Source organism: Falco naumanni, chromosome 5, assembly GCF_017639655.2.
Source record: "Falco naumanni isolate bFalNau1 chromosome 5, bFalNau1.pat, whole genome shotgun sequence".
In the NCBI taxonomy this organism is placed as follows: domain Eukaryota; kingdom Metazoa; phylum Chordata; class Aves; order Falconiformes; family Falconidae; genus Falco; species Falco naumanni.
In genome coordinates this window covers 16,251,796-16,272,110 of record NC_054058.1, presented here as the reverse complement: position 1 = coordinate 16,272,110, position 20,315 = coordinate 16,251,796, and the positions used below count along the sequence as shown (strand labels likewise).

The window sequence follows — 20,315 nt, the reverse complement described above, 5'->3', positions numbered from 1 at the left end:
GTAAACCAGCTCACCAAACAGGACAGATTATTACTGAGCTCACATTAACATTTTCTTGAGCAGATACATCAGTTGAGGTTTCTCCCATCCAGCTGGCAATTCTCATGAAACTGGTAAGACATGTCTACCTTTATCTCTGTTATTCTGTAACATTTGTCTGAAACTGACGAATTAATTCCAAAATTACGGAAGCAGGAAGTTAGAGAAGGCAAAAGTGTTAAGCCTCATTTTCCTCAGAAGACAGGTCTTCACTGAATAGAAGCCACCTCTGGATCACGCTTTTGGCCAACACAAATGAAACCTCCTAAGTTTCATACTTCTCAGGATATTTTCTTCCTGTATCAAAGAACTTTGTAATTTCCATTAAAAATCAATTTCAGTATTTTACTAATCAAGCCCAAAGGTCTTTAAGCAAGTTTTTACCGGTGTTACCACAGGCACATAAACCACCAAATACCACGCAGCACAGAACCCTTGCTGCCTTTTGTCATAAAAAGTCCCAGCACGCATTAGCTAAGAGAACTTATATAGGCTAAAAGTAAACCACAAAGTCCAACTGAAAAAAGTAACTATATACTGAAAAGTACAAACTATAACAGCTACAGAAATGGTGCAAACAAGCAAGGCTCAAGTTTCTTGACTTCGTGATTTTTAAGCAATTCTTGTAAATTAGGATAATGGATCTTAGACACAGGGAAACTGATCAATAAATAAAAGACTTTTTTTAAGCTTCCTCTTAGGGAGCATTCTAGCAATCCTATATGCTAAAGACCTTGGATTTCTTCTCTGCTGCTAGTGCCCTACACTGTGAAAAGAACTGCTATAAATATCCTGAAGGTTTAACACATGAGGATCTTAGAAAATATTAACTAATAATGAGCAAGCAGACCTTCAGATACTGCACACAAAAACATCTGAATATGCTGGCTCTGCTCTCAAGAAGTTGGTTTTAATGCTACCTTGAAAGCAATTTACAAAAATCTTTGCTTCATTCATCTTTAAACACTTGATATATTTTTTTTTTTACTCCCTTTTTCCTCATGTGTCAGGAGAGAGATATCAGCACAACACACAACTTGCAAAAATCTGTGCAATAAATGCAGTCTTTTAAGACGATAAATAATCCAGTGAGTGCCAAAGCTTCTGTTAAGGTGTTTTCCAACAGGAAGAGGGGAAAAACCATTTGAAGAAACCCTGTAGTTATCGTCCCCAGCCCTCAATAACAGATTCTTTGATGAACTCATAATGTGAAACAGGTTAGGGTTGTTGGTTGAAAGATACATTTTAACTTTCTGAAACCCCTTGGAAGATGATGTTTATTTTGGTTAGATATTTCACTACCATTCAAAAAGAGCATTAAAAAAAAAAAATTACTGTCTCCGTGCTGCTTACTGAATCCTATGATGAGAAAGACTAGATATTCCAACACACAGAATGCCTGCAGACAAAACACTATTTCAAATACTTGAAACTTAAGGCAATACCACACAGCCTTCAGACGTAACCAACACTTCCCAATATGTACAAACCAGATAACAAACAGCAGACGTGACTCCCCGTTTCTTACTTCCAGAACTTCAGTTTTCAGAACAGAAGGAACTGACAGAAGTTCTCAGTGACAACATGACATAATGCTTCTCTCTTCCGATTCTGTTATGTACTATAGGCTGCTTTAAGGCAAGGCAGTCGCTAGTACCGTGGCTCTAGGTGACAAGCTGGTCCACAACAGAGAAGTCTGAGAATCGTGGAATGACAGAATCATTCAAGCAGGGTCAGCCCAGGTTACTCAGGGCTTTATACAGTCAGGTCTTGAAAACCTCCAGGGACAGAGACTGCACAACCTCTCTGTGCAACCTATTTCAGCGTTCAACTGTCCTCAAGATGAGACACAGAAGAAAATAAATTAATCTGTATTTAGAAAAGCAAATGGTGTCTCCAGCTATTAATATTATCCTTGTGTTGTCTCCAAGGGCTCTACAGAAGCAAGCTCAAAGACAGTCTACTAGCCTCTAGAAGAAAAAAGCACCTGGTCACATTACCTTTTAAACTTATTTTTGGAATGACAGGACTTGTCACTATGGATCTGACTCAGCAGAATTCCAAGTTTCATGACTAGGGAGTGAAATACTTACGTGTAAGGACACCACTCAGCTTGGATTAGCTGCTCATACAAACTTTCATCTATAGCATTTTTTTCTTATTACTCACTGAAGTCCCAGGTTTTCTTCTACACAATAGGAAGGAAACAGGACTTAACTGTACGGAAACAAACATATCCTATGCTTTAAGTGACAGCTATTGTTGTTTGATACTAAGCCTAACTACCATTAACATGCTGTATCTCATATTCCTTGGTTAAATAAAGCTATTTAGACTGCGTCCTTTTCTATTCTGTCCAAAGAACACACTCTATAAGAGTTCCAGTTTCTTCAGGATTGCAATTTGTTCACTGTTTACATAGAGGGAAAGTAAGTCACGTAACTCCTTTAGCAATATTGTAAAATCATGTACCAAAACTTTAAGAATCACAGTTATCAACAGCAGAAAATCCACAAATTAATAGGACAAGTAACTATAGGAAAAAAAGGTCACTTAGGCTTACACACGCAAGTGACACCAAGGAATTCTAGCCCCTGGGTGCAGGGAACAAATGCATCAAACCAGGATTAGTCACTACTGCTCAGTGCTGTGAACTCTTCTAATTGCAATCAGTAGACAAGAGTGCATGTTATTAATAGAAGTCAGGCCTTAAGACTTCAAAAGGTAGAGCCTCAGATCAATGACTTTGGCCTAATTCTCATTCTGCATTTTATAAAATATGGTGTATAGCACCCTTTTTCACAGAGATTTAAGAAAATCTCTGTTGCTGTAATTGTTTTCTTGGCAGAGCCTCAAACACCAGACAGAAGTCCATAAAAGGAAGCTGAATCACTGCTTCCTAGGGAATTCTGCCTGTATGTTAAAGTTAGCAGAGCCACACACCAAATGATTTTTTGCAAGAAGTTGACAGCAATCCATTTGGTGAACCCTGTATCCCGTGCACTGAAGGAACTAATCTAGGAAATGCATGCTGTTACAAACTGTGTAAGCTTATTTCCTACTATGCACGCTCCTCAGACTGGGAGCAATATTTTATTCTTATATTTTCTAGTTTGAATACCAGAGTACTTTGCCACCTAGACATTTTTCAGTTAGCAAACAATATAAAATGACATTAAATAGTAAGAAGCTACTAGTTTGTACTAATCATCCATAACCATAAGTAAGAGTGACAAGAGATTCCTTACACTTCTGTGGCCCGCAGACAGTGGGAAAAGGAGCAAGAAGCAGTCAGAAGCTGATAGGAACCAGGCAGGAGAGTGGACATACCAGCCACCAGGGCAAGAGGCACAGTGGAGGGAGCAGGGAGCTGCCTGGCTTCAGCCCAACTGGAGGACAAAAGAGAGAAGGGGCTTCTGCAGGTGTGCCATTGCTTCTGGGTGTTGCCAGAAGCTCCCCATGCTCCAAGTCAGCAATCAGAAGCTGCTGTTAAATGCCAATTAAGTAAACGCCGAGTCAAGGCTGCTTGGTTCCCAACAATTTCTTCACTACTGGATTATATTCACTCATACCTATGTTTGTTAAACCCTGTACGTGTAACATGCAATAGAAACCCACTGAAAGCATCATTAATTCACTGCGTAAGTATGAAAGCAATGAACACACATTCAAAGCCATAGTTCTAGCACACATCAGATCACTGAAGCAGCTAAAGTGTCCTTGATACTTACTACATGTGAAAAACCCCACACAACTACAGCGAGAAGACAGTATCTCCAATGTAACTGTCCAGGCACATCAACACTGTGCGACTGAAATTTTACAGAGTATAAATTTTGCAATGCATAATAAGGAATAAGGACAGTATTTTAGTCATTACACTTTATTAAGCACAGTTTGAATATTTTATTAAAAAAATGAAATTTAAAATTACTGATTAAGCTTGCTCTTCTTTGAATAGGACACAGCACAGAAATGCACCCCTGAAATGTGAGACGATGACCCAAACGTTGTCAAACAGGCTCTCAGCCTACACGTTATGCTTCATGTATGTACAAGTATTATCTGACTCTCACACTCTGGAGAAGATAGGCCCAAGTTATAAGCCACTGTTTCTGTCTCATTTTATATTCAAAGACAATATGTCTGAACCCTTCAAGCCTCTCGGGGAATTGTGTCTTGGAATTGCATGCCTTTACTGCAGGCATGAGCAGTAAGAGCAGAGTGACGTAGTTGTCAGATAACTAGCTCTCGTCTCGTACCCTTCCTCATCTTAACATGCTATTAGACACACTGGTTTTTTGCAGACTCAAGACCTGGCTGTCCTTATGAGCTCCTACATGCTGCCAGCATAACCTCCCCTCTGCATTTTTTCAGCTAACCAGGAGATACCTTAAATAGCAAAATACTGACATTGAAGAAAACCAATTTGTCATTCTCTGCCTGACAAGCCACTCTGTGTATTATTTTGATTGTGCATTTTTTTTGTTGTTTTAACAAGTTATTAAATCACCTTCAGAGGCTTTGCAGAGGTTTCTGATTTTAAGCTAAATTAACACTGACCACAAGAAATTATTAACACTGCAAACTACAAGCTTTAAATGGCAGAGCTATGCCAGCTGTGTATCAACTTCGTGTCCATAGCTATGTGTGGAGCTTTAAAATAATTGGATATACTTAAAACAAACCTTAACATACTCAGATTACTTTTCGCTTAGCTGGAGTTATGAGGGATAGTGTAGTAACCAGAACAAACCATGCAAGGGAAAGAAAATATCCAATTCTGCAGAAAGGGCACTTGAAATTGCAACACTATGCTCAAAGCTGGATAGCATTGTTAAAATGCTCCTCCTGTATGCCAATCAAATATATGACCTAGAGCATGCCAACGCTGGAAGCTTTTACTTTGAATCCCTAATATCAATCTGCATGGAAATTGCCTCATCACTAGGTTTTATTTTTATTTTTGAAAATATTCAAAGCTGTTAAAAGATTTCATTGCTTAACATGCTTCTGCTGTATTTGATCAAGAAAGTTGTTGTTTTTTTTTTTTAAATTACCACCACTGCACAACGTTAAGTGGTTAAATATCAGAACATGAAAGTGTTCTGATACAATTTTTTCTGTGCCTTGAAAGTCAAAGGAGAAATCAATTACAGAGAAGTTTCAGCAATTATGATTCATACCAAGAAAAACGCAAATGGCTACCTTCAGCTTTATTCAGGCAGACTTGTGAAGTTCAGAGCACTTAAAATTATTTCAGTGACAAAAAAAAAAAAAGTGTCCACTGTTTTCTATTTTTCATTAAAACCAGTTTTCAACTACAGCAGCCCACCACTGAGCAAATCCTACAGCCTTGCAAATTCAGTTCCACCAAGCGGCAAGGTACTGCAGAAGAGATTTCAAACTACAGACTCAAGAGTATGAGCATTCAATAATAATATAGACTTAACTTTCCCTAAGCCAAAATTTTACCATGCCAGAATTTCTGAAATACAGTTTGGGGGTTGGTTTTCCTCCTGCATCCCATCTTCTCTGTAACAACCAATGAACTTCAGGTTATGGAGTGTTAAGCATCATAGCAGTTACAGGAAAATGCCTGTAGAGATTACGTGGAGTGCTAAGCAGAGGCAAGGAGTCATCTTTTGCCTTTCCAACCGGGTATTGAAGCCGTGCTTGCTGCTAAAGAATACCTCCATGAATTTAAATGTCATTAAAAGGAAAGTATGTTACTCCTGGAAGTGTTTCAACAACAACACATTTTCATATGTATTCTTAACTAAAAATTGTGCGTTTTCTTTTACTTTTTTGGATGACAGAGCTCTTCATTTCAGACACAAGATACTGTCTGAATACAGTGATACTTCCTGTGTTCTTAAGTAGGGCATACATCTCTTAAATTACTTAATACAGTGCAAGGTACTTCCTCCTACATCACTTTGCTGAGCCTACGCAAAAGGCCAAAACAGGGCCTTCAACAGAGATTAAGACAGAAAAGAGGTGTATTAAGCAGTTTCCTAGTACAAAAGCACTGTTAAATTTCATTACAAGTTTTAAATGATGGAAAGGTTAAATATAGTAAGTGTCATCCATGGTATTCTATACTCTTTAAAAATAGAGCCTGTGATGTTTTTAAATACCATCCTGTATTAAAAAAGGAAATCTAAACAAGGAATTAAATGATTGCGTGCATACAGTTGCCACAAACTGTCAAAAGTATCAGAGTACATAATACAAAATAAACAAAGGTTCTGTGAATTGTATCATATTCCCAGTCCTTCCAAAAATTCAGATACCCATTTCAGATAAAACTTTGATGAACTTGCCTAATGAAGAGATAATGCTTACGTGTTTCTTCTCACACAAAGCAACTCCAGTTTCAACAATTTTTTTAAAACTCAACAGTATTAGTATTTACATCTAGAAATGAAAGAGACCAAAAGACCACTGTAGTTAAGAATTCAAAACCATGCATACTAAAAAGCTACTGAAATGTACATTTTAAAAGTACATTTGAAGTTCTCAAACAATAGATAAAACCATTTTAAAAGTATTTTTCTCTTGTAGAGGTCAGCTTTAATTTTGTGTTAAGAAAACCACACACTAATGCCAAGCTCTGAAATGCATTTAAATTAACCTGCAAGACAACCATTAGGTGTTCTGAGCAAATTTTAGAGCATCTAGCAGCCAAAAAGCTTAATTTTCTCCTGTAATTTCCCTCAACAGTGTATGTGATGCATATATGGCATAAAAGGAACTGTGTAATTGATATGTATTAACAGACATTATAATTTGTTTAATAAAGAATCTGATTTAACTCTTATTTAGCACTTGGATTTTAGGCTAAAGTATTTAACATAGGCTTCTAAACTCGCACATTACCATTAAAATTTAAAAAAAAAAAAACAACAACAACTTAAGATTAGGAGAAATCTGAACTCATTGCAAAAATTAGCTGGATACAAAAGCTCAGCTATTTCATTCCATCCAACTGGAGGGGAAAAACCCTCATCTGTTTGTACACTATATTCTAAAAATTAGTATCTTCAATTTAGATTAGTTTGATACACTATCCAGAGTTGTATCTCATTTCCTGGACCAACAGCACTTCTTGGCAAATTAATTCTCCCTATTGAAATCATTATTAGCAACATTTCCTTTAGGATTCTTCTGTAGAAGAAAATGGCAAAATTAGTAACACATCTGAAGCTGAAATCAAGGTGACCTTGACACAAGAAAAAAAAAAAAAAAGTAGTTGCTAAATCACACGAAAAGTCCCAAATCATACACATTATTTCTTTACTTCTAGACATTGTAGAATATGTATCATAGTACTAATATCTGTACAATAGTGAAACAATGACTTTGGATATTGTATGGATATTAATCTGTAACCACTGAAGGGAGAAAACTGTTTCCCAAGTTCTCTTCTCCAGATTTTCAGACTGATTTCTGTATCGACTGCTCTTAGAAACAGAAGTCTTCGTAAAATAATTTTAAAGCACTGTTATTAGGCTAAAAGACAATTTTTAAAAAAGCATCTCAAGATTATAAGAAGTAAGATGAAGATTGTATTAAGTTGTTTTGCACACAGACTAACTCATCTTGGCTTTAATCACAAACTTAGGAGGTGTGCTGTCCTGTTGAGTACTGAGTACTACCTGCAGAACCTTCAGGTAACAAGGGAAAACACAGGACAAAGTACACTTGAGTTGTACCCTTCACTGACATTAGGTACAGAATTTAACCATAAAACATTAAAACAAGTAAAACATCCTCCTGTTTCTGTTGAGATGCACAAAAGAGAAGAAACATAAAGAGAACAATTTCACACTAGACTTTTTGGTCACAAATCACTTGTGTTCCAGCTTTAAAGTCTGAAACACTATTATAGAAGAAATTTCCCATTCTAAGGACATACTTCTTGAATTTTAGACCCAGAAAAGGACTGTAAGGTACCAAGAGCCCTAAGACCTAGGTACTATGCTATCTAGCATAATATTAAGTGGTTGTCCTCCAAATAAAGAAAAAAAATTAAAAGATTCTTTAAGAGCCTCAGGTCATTCTGGTCACGGAAAAATCTGCATTAACGTTTTCTTCACTGAAGAAAAAAAGCATATCAGAATTGGCTTAGAGTAAATTTTGCCAGAAAACCTGAAGAACTCAAGACCATTTAGCAATTAAAATAACTTGAAAGATCAAAGAGTGTGTGTATATATATATTTTTTTATTTTTTACATCAGAGGTTTCCATTATTTAGGTTTGAGTGATTAAAATGTTAAAGTGAAGGAAAAAATTCAATTTAATTAGAAGCATTTGCCCTTTTCTAACGTTCGCTTCTGCAGTGCCTGTGACATCACCCACTAATTTAAGTGTCCTGTCAAAGTCTCCTAAAATGAAATTAACCTTAATATTTTGGCATCCTCCACAAATAAATAAAATTGAAATAAATATGCCTTTAAGTTTGTTTCAAAGGAGCAAGAAGGGAGAACAGGACCACATGCCTTCAACTTGCAAATTCCAATCAGTAAGCATTTAGTTAGCAAGAAAGCTTTAAAGTGCCCACATACTTTAAAAACAAATAAATAACCCGGGTCAGTGGAATGAGAAGGCTAGTAATACCTAAAGCATACACACTTAATATTTAGTTCAAGTAGAATTTTACAATGATGCAAAAAGAAGGATAGTGCAGAGGAATACTATTGATGTATTCTCCACCCAAGAAAACATGAAACAGCATTTACATCTACACTGACAAAGTAGCTGCAGAGAAAAGTGGCATGTATAGAATTTCTAAAATGGCATATAATTAAGAAGAAAAACAGAATATTGCAAGAAGCACTGCCTCAGACATTAAAACTTTGAGAAAGTAAAAGGTGCCACGATACTTACCTGACCACACAAGTACCACAAAACATGAACACTGCTGCACATGAAGACAGAAAACCCCACAGAAATACATAAATAAGAAGTAATACAATAACCATTCTGGAAAGAGATGTGTTTTAGAAAGCAGACTGTTTCAGTCCAGAACCATCATTTCAAACATGATGAAACACACTCTTACATTCAAACAAACATTGCAAAATACCACATTCACTTGGCCAAAAATACTTCCACATCAGCTACGACACAGCATAGTAAATTTCTGGTAGGAAAAAAAAGCAGTTTGGCAAGTCATTTGATCTACCGTTTGCAAAATACATACCTTAAAACACATGCCTTAATTCACTTGCATTTTTTCCAAATACGAAGTTCAGCAACAGAACTGCACGGAGAGCGGCAGTACCTGCACAGCTCTGCCTGACCACCATTTCCACAAACAGAATTCTCTCATCAGAGCGTACGTCATCATTTCCTGTGAGCTGATGAAAACCTTGCAGCTCAAGCTAAGGTCATTTTTCCACACACACACACTGCAGCACCCAAACCAACACAGGGTTTTTCAGTCACACACATTTCTAATGGTTCTGTATAGCTATATATATATATATAAAGTTCAATATTCAAGTATACTATAATCTTTACGAAAGACCACAGGTAGCCTATACTAAAGGAAGTTATTTTTACTCATACACTGGCTTTGGTGGAGAACAGTGTTTTTAAATACCTCAGTGAAACACACAGGCACATTTTGCAGATGCATCGCTTAGGAAACAGCTGTGTTATTTTGGTGTTTCACAGTCAAAAGTTGTATTTTTCCATCTCAGGAAATATGGGGCTGTAATATTAATTAATGAAATATCGATGTGCATTGAACAGCAGCATATCTAAACCCTTAAATCAAGATGAAATAAGCTAGTCTTGAACCTGAAGGTTACATTAAAGAGTTACTGTTCTTTACTTCAGGAAAGAACCAATTCAGAGACCTTACTTGAACTAAATCTAGCCCGGAGACTGTCTAACAGTTATACGTTTCCAGAGACTAAATATGTGCATTAACAACATGTCAGCATACTCTACCTTCTATTCTTCTGAGGGAGATACAGATGATTATGCTTGGCAGAAACTAGCAAGACTGATTGAGGCAGGGGAAGCTAGTTGCACAGGTGGAATCAGCTGAACCTGCGCACTCAAGTATTAGTTAATTCTTCTGTCTCTTTTTTGAGATGTAAATAAAATCAAGGAAAAAGGTGAAAAGATTGTTTTCTCGCCACGGAGGATGTAAGAGAAACAAACAAAAACAGGCCTTCCCATACAGTGCCTCATAAGGACATTACTGAAGATGACCTAGACCTAGTAAAATAAATGAAGTTTCTCAGACCATAACGTGCTCATATTATACTTAATTGAAAACAGTACAGAGGCATCACGTTTCCACACAGAACTCCTTAGGGCTGAATGGATTATTTTCTACTAGACAAAACCACCAGCTCCCTAGGATACTTAACACACATACAGTAACAAAAGTATCCTGTAACACAGAAATGTTTTGCTAGTATAGCTTTTGTTCGAGGGACCAGCATAAGCTAGTACAGAACTGTACCCCAGGATCCTTGCTAAAGCAGAAATTAAATAACCACCCCAACTGTTGGTTATGAACCAGCTCTAAACAGTAGTTTCAATTACTACTAATTCCTTCTGCAGCCATTATCCCATCATAGCACTGCTGAAAAAAACCAGGTCAAATTATCATGCAACATTCCTCAATTCTCAAAATACATTCAACGGTAGTTTAGTATTTGGAGAAAACACTATCAATGTAAAAATTGCTAATGAAGATAGCCTTACAATTTAAAAGCAACATTTGCAGCTGTGCAGATGAACTTTATACATCACTTCAGCAGTGTAATTTCTGGAACCGATACAGAATTTACAGACCTCTGGAGAATGCAGTTCGTAAACGTAGAAGTCAAACAACAACAGGCACACTTAGCTTTGACTATCCTTCTTTCCAGCAAGTTAAATAACCAATTATTCTTTTAGAAACAATACAAGATCTGTTCAAGTGTTTCAAAATCAATGCTATACTGTAACAGTACAAAAGACCATGTGACAGTATTTCATATTTCAGATTAAGTAAGATTAATTCAGATTTTAAAGCAAACTGAATACAGCTTCTAAAGAACAGTTAGGAGCATTTGAGTTGTTCACTTGTGTTAAGGTGAAGGAGAAGGTTGCTCAATACTTAGTTTCATTAACATGGCCACTGAAAAAAACCACGCTTGAATTCTGTTTAAGCAGATTTTCAGCTCAGTGAATCCAAGGTAAACTTTAGCCAGGACTCCTCATGTTTCTAGGCAATTTAATTTTCTGGTCCTGGAACAGTAATTACTGCAACAAGGACAGAAGACCTTTACTTACCACTTAGTAATCTATACAACATGGGCTGCTGACCTAGTAGAATTAAATATTCCCTAAAACACTTCACTTTTTTTAAAATAAATATAACAAACCGGTTCCTTATCATGTACTAAACTCACTGGCCTAAGCCACCCGGAAGCATCACTCAAGTATTAAGGTCACAGATCTCATTTTATGGTCTTCCTTGTACACATAATTTGACAAGCTAAACTAGAAGTTCATTTTGTCTGCGTGTGTGATGCGGTGGGGTTTTTTTGGGGGTTTTTTTTGTTTTGTTTTGTTTTTTTAATCACTCCCAGTACATATAAGCCTACTTGAACCCTAATGCTATTGAAAACCTAAAGTTTTCAGTGTGCAAAAAACCATGGTGCTGCTTTAACACAGGCATATGAGATCACGGTTAAGCAAAAAAGGTGGAAGTTTTTCTTTGGTTCTCAAGGTTTCATTAATCTTAATAAGCGTTTAGGAAAAAAACCAACCCCACAGAGTAGCCACTCTCCCTTACGATTTTCAGAGATCTAGATACTTTTATATAGCTCTCAACCACAAAAATCACTCATATATAGAATCCCTAAATGCAGCAATGTGAAACGAATGCTTAATTTGGTCAACTAATCTCAGAAAGACTAGTCTTTTCTAACCCTTCTCTGGCTTTTCAGGAAAAGGAAAGGTTTTTATGCCATTTTCAATTAATGCTTGACAGAAGGACAAGTAGGTCAGCCATCAACTCCACAATCTAAATTGGACTGAAGTTCAAGGAAATTGGGACAAGAGGCCCCATTAGCTATCCATTCTCGCACTTGCAATTACCATTGTGTTTTCATTCAATAAGTCCGTGCCATCACTGACCACAGAGCATTTAAACAGCAGCCTTTAGCCAGCATCTCAGCAACAATTAAAAGACAGAAAGAAGAGAGGTAAAGAACACAAAGTTCAATTTAGCACTCAATTAGAAAAACACTAGTGTTAAAAATTCAAGATTGCAAGACCACTTTTTAAAATATATATGTGGTCCAGATTCAAAGTTGATCAGCGTTGAATCAGTGTCTTAGTAAAAGCACATAATATACAACTTCCTTTTTTCATCATACATGCTGCTTAATAACTTCAGCATTTGAAATGGTTCCAGTGATTCTCAAGACCAGAATCAATTGCTACTAAAGGTAGAATTATATGCCTTTTTTGGTTTATGAACTAAACCTAAATTTGCATGTCAGGAACCTCTACACTCTCAAACTAGGGGTATGACAGTGATAACAGCTGAGAAAAGCAGGCACAAATAGCTTCAGAATGAAGCGATCAAATTTCTTAAGCTATTTAGTCTACTGCAAATCATTCTACACATTGTAATCAAACTGAAAAACTGCATAACATTAGACTCCAGAAAGTCTGGAGTCATTACATTCAAATGCAACATCCCATTTTAAATTAAAATAGAAATCAATTGGTATTTTTGCATGATGCATAGTAACATGAAGTAATGAGAACAGAAAATGTTAGTATCATGGAATAAAATCATTCTGGAATTAAAATAATCAAACTTGCACACACTCAAAAGGAATAGCTTAAGCCAGATTTCTAAAATGTGCTTTGGGCATAAAATCTATGCACACACACGTATGAAAACAGCCGGGAATAGAAGATAACTCTCCTCAGCACTACAGAGTTTTTGTGCCATTAGCCTAAAGCGGTATTTAGCACATTGGGAATTTTCAGCAGTCATAAAAGCTGCTACCCAGGGTCCACCTTCAATTCAAGATTTTACTGACTAGCTAGTGATCTTGTGCTTATGAATTCTGCTTGAATGTCTGAATAGATTGAACACCATATTTGTCTTTCAAGATTTGAACGCACTGTATTCGAGCTGACAACTAGGATGGTATCACCATGCTTACTTCCAAGCATAAGGAAGGAGCGGGGGACAATGACATACAGACAGAACTGCACCATGACATTATAAATGCAGGGCTCTGTGTCATTGGTCACACTGATGTCTCAGACAATGTTCTAGAATAGTTTGGGGTTACTGAAATGAGTCACCTATCTACATATGACTACAGTGACAAAGCCACATCCCCATATGGCTCATCAGTTAAGAGCCTGAGCAGCAAAGGAATAAAAAAAAAAAGAAAGACTGAATGGTTCAACAGCTGAAACAGCTGTTAGTTGAAAGCCTCAATTATACAGAAATGCCTTAAAGGTGTCACTGAAAGTAAGAATTCTATTTGACCAAGGACTGCCCAGGAACAAGAAAATCAAGCCATGTGCTTACTCAATGAATAACAAATTTCACATTTAACTACTTATACCATATGGTAGTGGGAAGACTAAAAGTACTATATAAGATTTTAAAATACTGCAGAAAAAAAGCTTAGACAAATAAAGACAACAAAGAAAACATGACAAAAATTTATATACAAAATATATTATTTACAAAAATGACGAGTAACACATAATGATCTTTTTCATAATCATACTCAGTGTCACAGGTCAAGTTAATAACATTTCAGCTGAGAACACCTGTGAAACTTCAGTACAGGCATTTTCATCTTCTGGTTCTGAAGGCTTAAAACCTTAATGTAATCAACTGATACAGACAGCATTAGAAAAAGTAAGACTGCATCTAGAAAAATCTCCCAAAACTTCTTCCTTTCTTGTTTCTGCACACCATTCTTCGATTTTGATGGCTTCAGAATACAAGGGCTTTACTGGAGGGGCAGGCATTCTCCCTTTAGTACCTAGCATAAATCAGAGGCAAACTGTGATCTGCCCAAAACCATACCAAATCCAGGAGGCTTTAGATTGACAAAAGCCCAACCAGACCCGCAAAGCTCATGTCAGCTCCAGTAATAAACAGGACACATGGTGACTCCTCAGTCATTCATTGTAAGCTTTCTTGGGAAGGCCAGAAGTTTCTCTAACCTACTAAGAGAACCCTTCTAGTAACTACAGCTATGACCTAGGTAACTTTTCGTTGTTTTTAATAGAGGCAGCTCAATAGCTGAAGTGTCATCATCACAAGTAGCCTTCACACAACCAAGTCAGGTCTCTGACCACTGTTGTTTTAGAGTGATCAAATGTCCTTACTCCAAAAGCTTAAGGGTCCAAAGCACTCAAAAGAATAAATTTCAAATATATTTTTTAAAATATACTGTGGCGGATGTGTATTTTGATTTGCTAAAGTTATTTCAGAAGGTTCAAATAATTGTTTCAGACATGCATAAATAAAAAAGAAACAACACAAACCCAAACGAAACAAACAAAAAACCAAAACAACAACAACAAAAAAACCCCAACAACCCAACACTAAAAGCACAAGAGTGATCCTGAGTCTAGCTGGAAGGTTTTTCTTGCTATTGAATATTACTGACCGCTGGTACAACCACCCGAATGGTACACACACACACACATATACTCCCGTACCAAAGTTTCCTTCTATCCTTTTGTAACACGGAAGCTATCCTCACAGCAGAAATAGGAATACTGATATTTCTGTCTAACCTGAAATTCAGTTTATACTGAAAGAACCCATACAACTCTCCATATCTGAAAAATAATAGGTGCTTTACTGCGGCAAAATATCTGTATATTTGATGCATCAGAGCCACCCCAAAAAAAAAGAGAAACAGGCATTGTACTTAAAATATAATAGTATTTTACCACGTCTAAAAATAGTATTAGTAAAGAATGTGGTATATCAAGTATTCAAGAGCTTAATAAGTTTAAGCTGATTCCTCAGACAGTGTGCATTTATTCTGTCCCTTGCAATTTATGAAACTGAAAATGAAATTATGTTCAACTAACACCTTCAAACCAATGGCTTACCTTTTCCCCTTCATAACTGCTGCAAGGAAATTGAATATTCAGTATGTTTCATAGGAAGAGAAACAGTTTCATTACCTCGTTTACATTTCCCACACTATCTTAAAAAGCCTGTAGCCATAATTTCAACCCAAACAAAGGAAACAAAGGCAGCTAATGTTTACTGATGCCTTCAGGGACTGGTAACACTTCAGCATTGGAAATCAGATAATCAATGAGCTAGTCAACTGTTTGTTAGACACAGGACAGTGTTTTCAACAGGAAAGAAATCCCTTTCCTTTCAGCTTCCCAGAAAATAAAGGTAAGATCTATTCGCATTTTTAATGCTGTATTTTAATGGAAGTCAATGCAATAATTTGTTAGATTGGCAAAAGATGAGGATTATAGCGAGGGTCACAGGGATCCTGAAAACAAGATCAAGTCCTTGGAGCTGATGAGGCTGGACTACCCCATGTCAAGTAGGTCTTCAAAGCCACACTTTGGTACAGTAATCAGGCCCCGTAAGAAATACTTCCGCTAAGTATCTGTCGATTCATAATAGTCACAAAATCACAGAACAGGACAGGTTAGAAGGGAACTCACAAGATCAGCTAGTCTAACCTTTCGTGGGAACGGCAGCCTGGATGAGATTATCTAGCATCCTGTCCAGTCACATCTTGAACATCTCCAGTGAGGGAGACTCTACAATCTGTATCTATCAATTCACAAGACATCTTCAATCATTCAGCTCCCAAAGGGCAAGAACACGAACACCAGAGCACCATTCTCACAGCCAGTTACATTTCATTTCCTTGTTTACCTCCTGCAGACACAGACACAATTGTAGTACATTTTTATTTTTTTCTTATGCTGAAGTAGAAGGCAACACAGTTGAATCTTGCCACCAAAGCCCTTAACTAATCCTATGAACTACAAATTCTAATATCTGAAGAAAAGTCTAATGGTAACATAATATTTTTCTGGTACAACACAGAAAATTTAAGCTATACCTATTTCATGTAATGATATAGGTTTCCATTATAGTCCATCTTGCATAACGTAAATCACAAATACACAAGTAATAATAGCTTGAAAGAATGCTCATTTGGTACACACATACTCAACAACATAGTCTTTGTCCTGGGCTTGTTACATCCCAGTATAACGATCCAATTCTTATGATATGAATATACTTTTATTGTAACATCCCCTGGCACTAGGCTTGTTCTCTTTATTACTGCCCCCCTCAGTATTTGCATTGTCAGCTCATATTACCCTCACACAATTATTAAATATTCAATTATCCGAGCTTGTGCTTAATGCTGCTTTGAGAGCACAGGCAATCCAACATTACAATTCTTCACACAAATCACAAGAATGTGCAGAGTCAGTAATGATCAATGCCCAACTACATTCCCCAAAAAAGATAAAATTCTAAATCCAAAATATTTGTCTTACATTTCTACCACCAGCATCTAAAAATCCTTTGAAAGGAAGGCAACTATTTTTTTCAGAAATGTTTGTGTGCTTATTTTTATACAAACTGAAGAATTCAAGTGACAATAAACCAGTCTAAGTCTAGTCAATATTTGTTAGAATATAGTAACCACCTATAGTTCGGCTTTGAGAGCTTTTTGCAAAGGAAGCTACAGTAATTGACACAAAAATCTTCTGTTGGCCTTCACTCTGAGGCTCTGAATAACAAACCCTGGTACTAACTGGAACAATTTAGAATTGCAACGTAAGAAGTGTTATGTGATACCAGAAGAGTCCTAAGGGTTTTTCTAAGTTCTCCCTGGTTGCTTATATGAGAATACATGAACTATATCCCTACAGCACTCATCAAATAAAGAAGTTTCTAAAGATAGTTTTTTCAACCTAAAATACTGCAGCATCAAAGAAGGCCATTCAAATGTGTTTAGTGCTGACTCACAGCTTTGACTAAGTCCTAGCAAAATTAACATTGAAATTTGTTTTACTAACTCCACATGATTCCAATTGAGACTTAAGTCAAAATGCAACACTGCTGTCCATTTTCTAGTGTCCGGGTAAGGTAAGACTCAGGAGAAGCTAGCACCAAAGTAAGTAGGGTAGGTAGAAAGGTGGGAAAAAAGTCATAATAACGTCACTGACACAAACTAATCAGAATGCAATGCTATAGAAAGGTTTCTTTTAGCTACGTGAAAAACTTCTGGCTCAAGGTCAAAGATATGCAAGTACAAATCCAGCACTTTTGTCTGTAAGTTAAAGGCACTGGAAGCTTACCCAAATTCTGAAAATCTCTAAACTCATCTTTTACAGTCCTCTAGTTTGGGTTTTTCAACAGTAATATTCCAAGAATTTATTTAACAATTTCAGGATCTGGATGCAAGTTACCATCTGAATTCATTCAGCTTAGCACAGATGACCAGTAATTCTACAGCAAGTTTAAAATCCTAAACAAAATCAGAAGCAATCCAGCAACAAGTTTTTAAGTAGGTAACTTCCCACTTAAATATTGAAGCAAGTTTCAGTAGGCTAGCTTTAGACAAAACTTTAGGGTGTTCCATTTTCTTTTTATGCATTTGACATATGTATGCCAAATCTCTACTTGTACTTGTCTTTCATGCAAGATAATGATTTATTTTTTTTCTTAAAAAGAGGAAAACATTCATAAAGAGAGTTAGCCAATAGGAAACGATTTAAAAATGTCTTTTTAAGCTTATGTAGTTAGATTTCCAGCATCCCTTTCAGTATGCACAGCTACATAAAGCAGTCAAGCACTTGAAAATGGGCAATGGCAAAACACAGGGAAGACGTGACTTGCATTCCTTACTCTTTTAGGGCAGATACTATAGCCAGACTGAGATTTTTCGCAGTACTCCAAATTTAAAACTTGCCCGCTGGCTCTGATGTAAATGCCTAGGTGCAATATGCTATTCTTTGTACATTCCAATAATTCTCATGAGCCAACACAGCTGCCTAACTAGAGAAAGTAGCTCAGATTTAATTCATTCTGGAAGACAGACCCATGCTCTGAAGAACAATGCAGAGATTCCTGGAGGACTGTAATTATTTTAAAACACACATCCTCTTATTTATTATGTAAATGAACAGGACAGGCAACAATTAACCCACAACAGGTATGAGGTAGTGCTCCCTGTTTAGAAATTTTAGACTACTGCTAAGTAACAGCTATAGCTTTACTACTACTTGTATTTGAGGGGATGAGTCAACCACAACCTTATTCACACACATACCAAACCATCAGGAGCCCCACATAAGTGTCTAATACTAAAAAAAGAAACAACCCAAAAAAGCCACCACACAACCAACGCCAACACAAAAAAAAACAAAACAAAAACTGGGAGAGCTATCACAACAGTGAAAGCAATTTAACAACAGCTCTAAGTTTTACGTTGCTGACTTCTCCCCATTTGCAGTGCTAAATGCTGCCCAAGTCAATTGCTGTTACATTGTGAAGTGTTTCAAAACATCCTTTTTTTCTGAAATGAGATTATAACTTTGCTCTCTTAACTGTTCACTGCAATAAAAATTGAAGGATTCATGTGATACATTTTTCCTTGACAAATTCAAAACACATTTTTAGAGAAGCAAGTTTGTAAAATCTTCAGCTTTAAAAAGTCAATTTGCTCAACTTTTCACAGTATTTTTCCTACCTAATAAACTGCGTTCTAGTGAATATGCTAGCCAAATCAAATACTTTACAGAAGCCTGAAAATTAAAAATCTCATAGAAACTCTATAAACTTCAGGTTTTGTTTTCACTATTAACGTTATTCACCACTCAGAAAAATAATCTCACTAGACATCAATCATACCAGGACAGCATTATTCATTCAAAAAGTGTAGTATTTTATCCATATGTACGAAAGTACATTAACACTGCAAATGCAAAAATACATAAAATTGCACAACCAACATTCCTTTAGATGTACCTGAAAACATCAAAACTTGTTCAACTCTTACATATTTCCCTGATATGCAGTAAGATCTCTTGGAAACAGCATAAAAACTCTTAACGCTATTAGCATAAAACTAGTGATTTTGTTCAGCAATACATTGATAGGCATTACATGCTAAATTTAGCACAGTTTGTCCTTAAGTACGTAAGTGTTTCTGCAATACCTAATAACACATAGAAGCAAAGGTGCCTCCTGTGTAGTCTCTTCTGCAAGAAAGGGGAGGAAGGAAAACGGGCAAAAATATCAAAGATCTTCAATTGCAGTTTTAGTTTTTCCACAGGGCTACTAAAAAAACCCAGCTAACTGGATTTTTGGAGAAAGTGAGACTACATCACATTTTATTAGACCGATCAAAATCTAAAGCAAAGGAGCTATAGGTTGTCTTGCATAACCTAAAATAAATCCACAGTTCATGTATATTTGTTTTATCTATTTGCATGTATCAGTTACTGAACTGCTTGTTACTGACTTGACAACGATTAAAATTGCACAGCACAGATTTTATTCATGATACTCAACCAACTCACAGGATTTACATTCTACAAGAAACTATGTAATAGCCTGATCTAAACCAAGTGCTAAAAATATAGTAATTAGATACAGGCTAGACCCACATATTGTTCTTTGATGCAGATATACTACAAGCCAAAGCAGAAGCAGCTGCTTATATGCTATTTTGGACAAAGGATTTATTAACCAAATTCAAACCTCATTTCATATCAGTTCTAAGGTTCACATACACATCCTTTGAAATTATGGACTGTCCTTTCATCTCAAATTTGTGTTCAGGAACAGAAATAATGGATTTAGTCCTACTTCAATGAACAGACAAGACGTTCATGATATCAAGTGAATGAACTTTCATCTTTCCCAGTGCTGAGAACAATTAAACAAAAGCTCAAAGTGTTCTGCAATACTGCTCAGTTTGCTTGCTTGGAAAGATGTTCTCTGCTAGCCAATCTGTGCACCTGCTTCAAGAAAACATCAGGTGGAACAGCACTTGCTGAGAATAACCAAGACAGCAGACTGGGCAGTCCCATAGAACAAAAGTAACAGGAGGATCAAACTAATTCTATTCAATTTTTTTTTCCTCCCACAAAAATAAGAACAAAAAAACTAAAAAAAAAAAAAACCAACCCAAAACCCAAACAGCTTACAATAAGGCAGGGAAGCACTTTTTCCAGTATAGAAAACAAGAGAGTTGGCA

General features: G+C 36.4%; 1 protein-coding gene across 8 annotated transcripts in view; it reads right to left on the bottom strand.

Moving 5' to 3' along the window:
- PACSIN2 (protein kinase C and casein kinase substrate in neurons 2) overlaps positions 1-20,315 on the bottom strand; it is a 65,141-nt gene that overhangs the window by 34,313 nt on the left and 10,513 nt on the right. The window contains exon 1 of one of the 8 annotated variants that reach the window (XM_040594848.1): positions 9,248-9,359. The exons of the other annotated variants lie outside the window; for them this stretch is intronic. The gene's annotated coding sequence lies outside the window, so the exon portion shown is untranslated. Of the gene's footprint in view, positions 1-9,247; positions 9,360-20,315 lie in introns of those variants that run through there. 8 annotated transcript variants of the gene reach the window in all.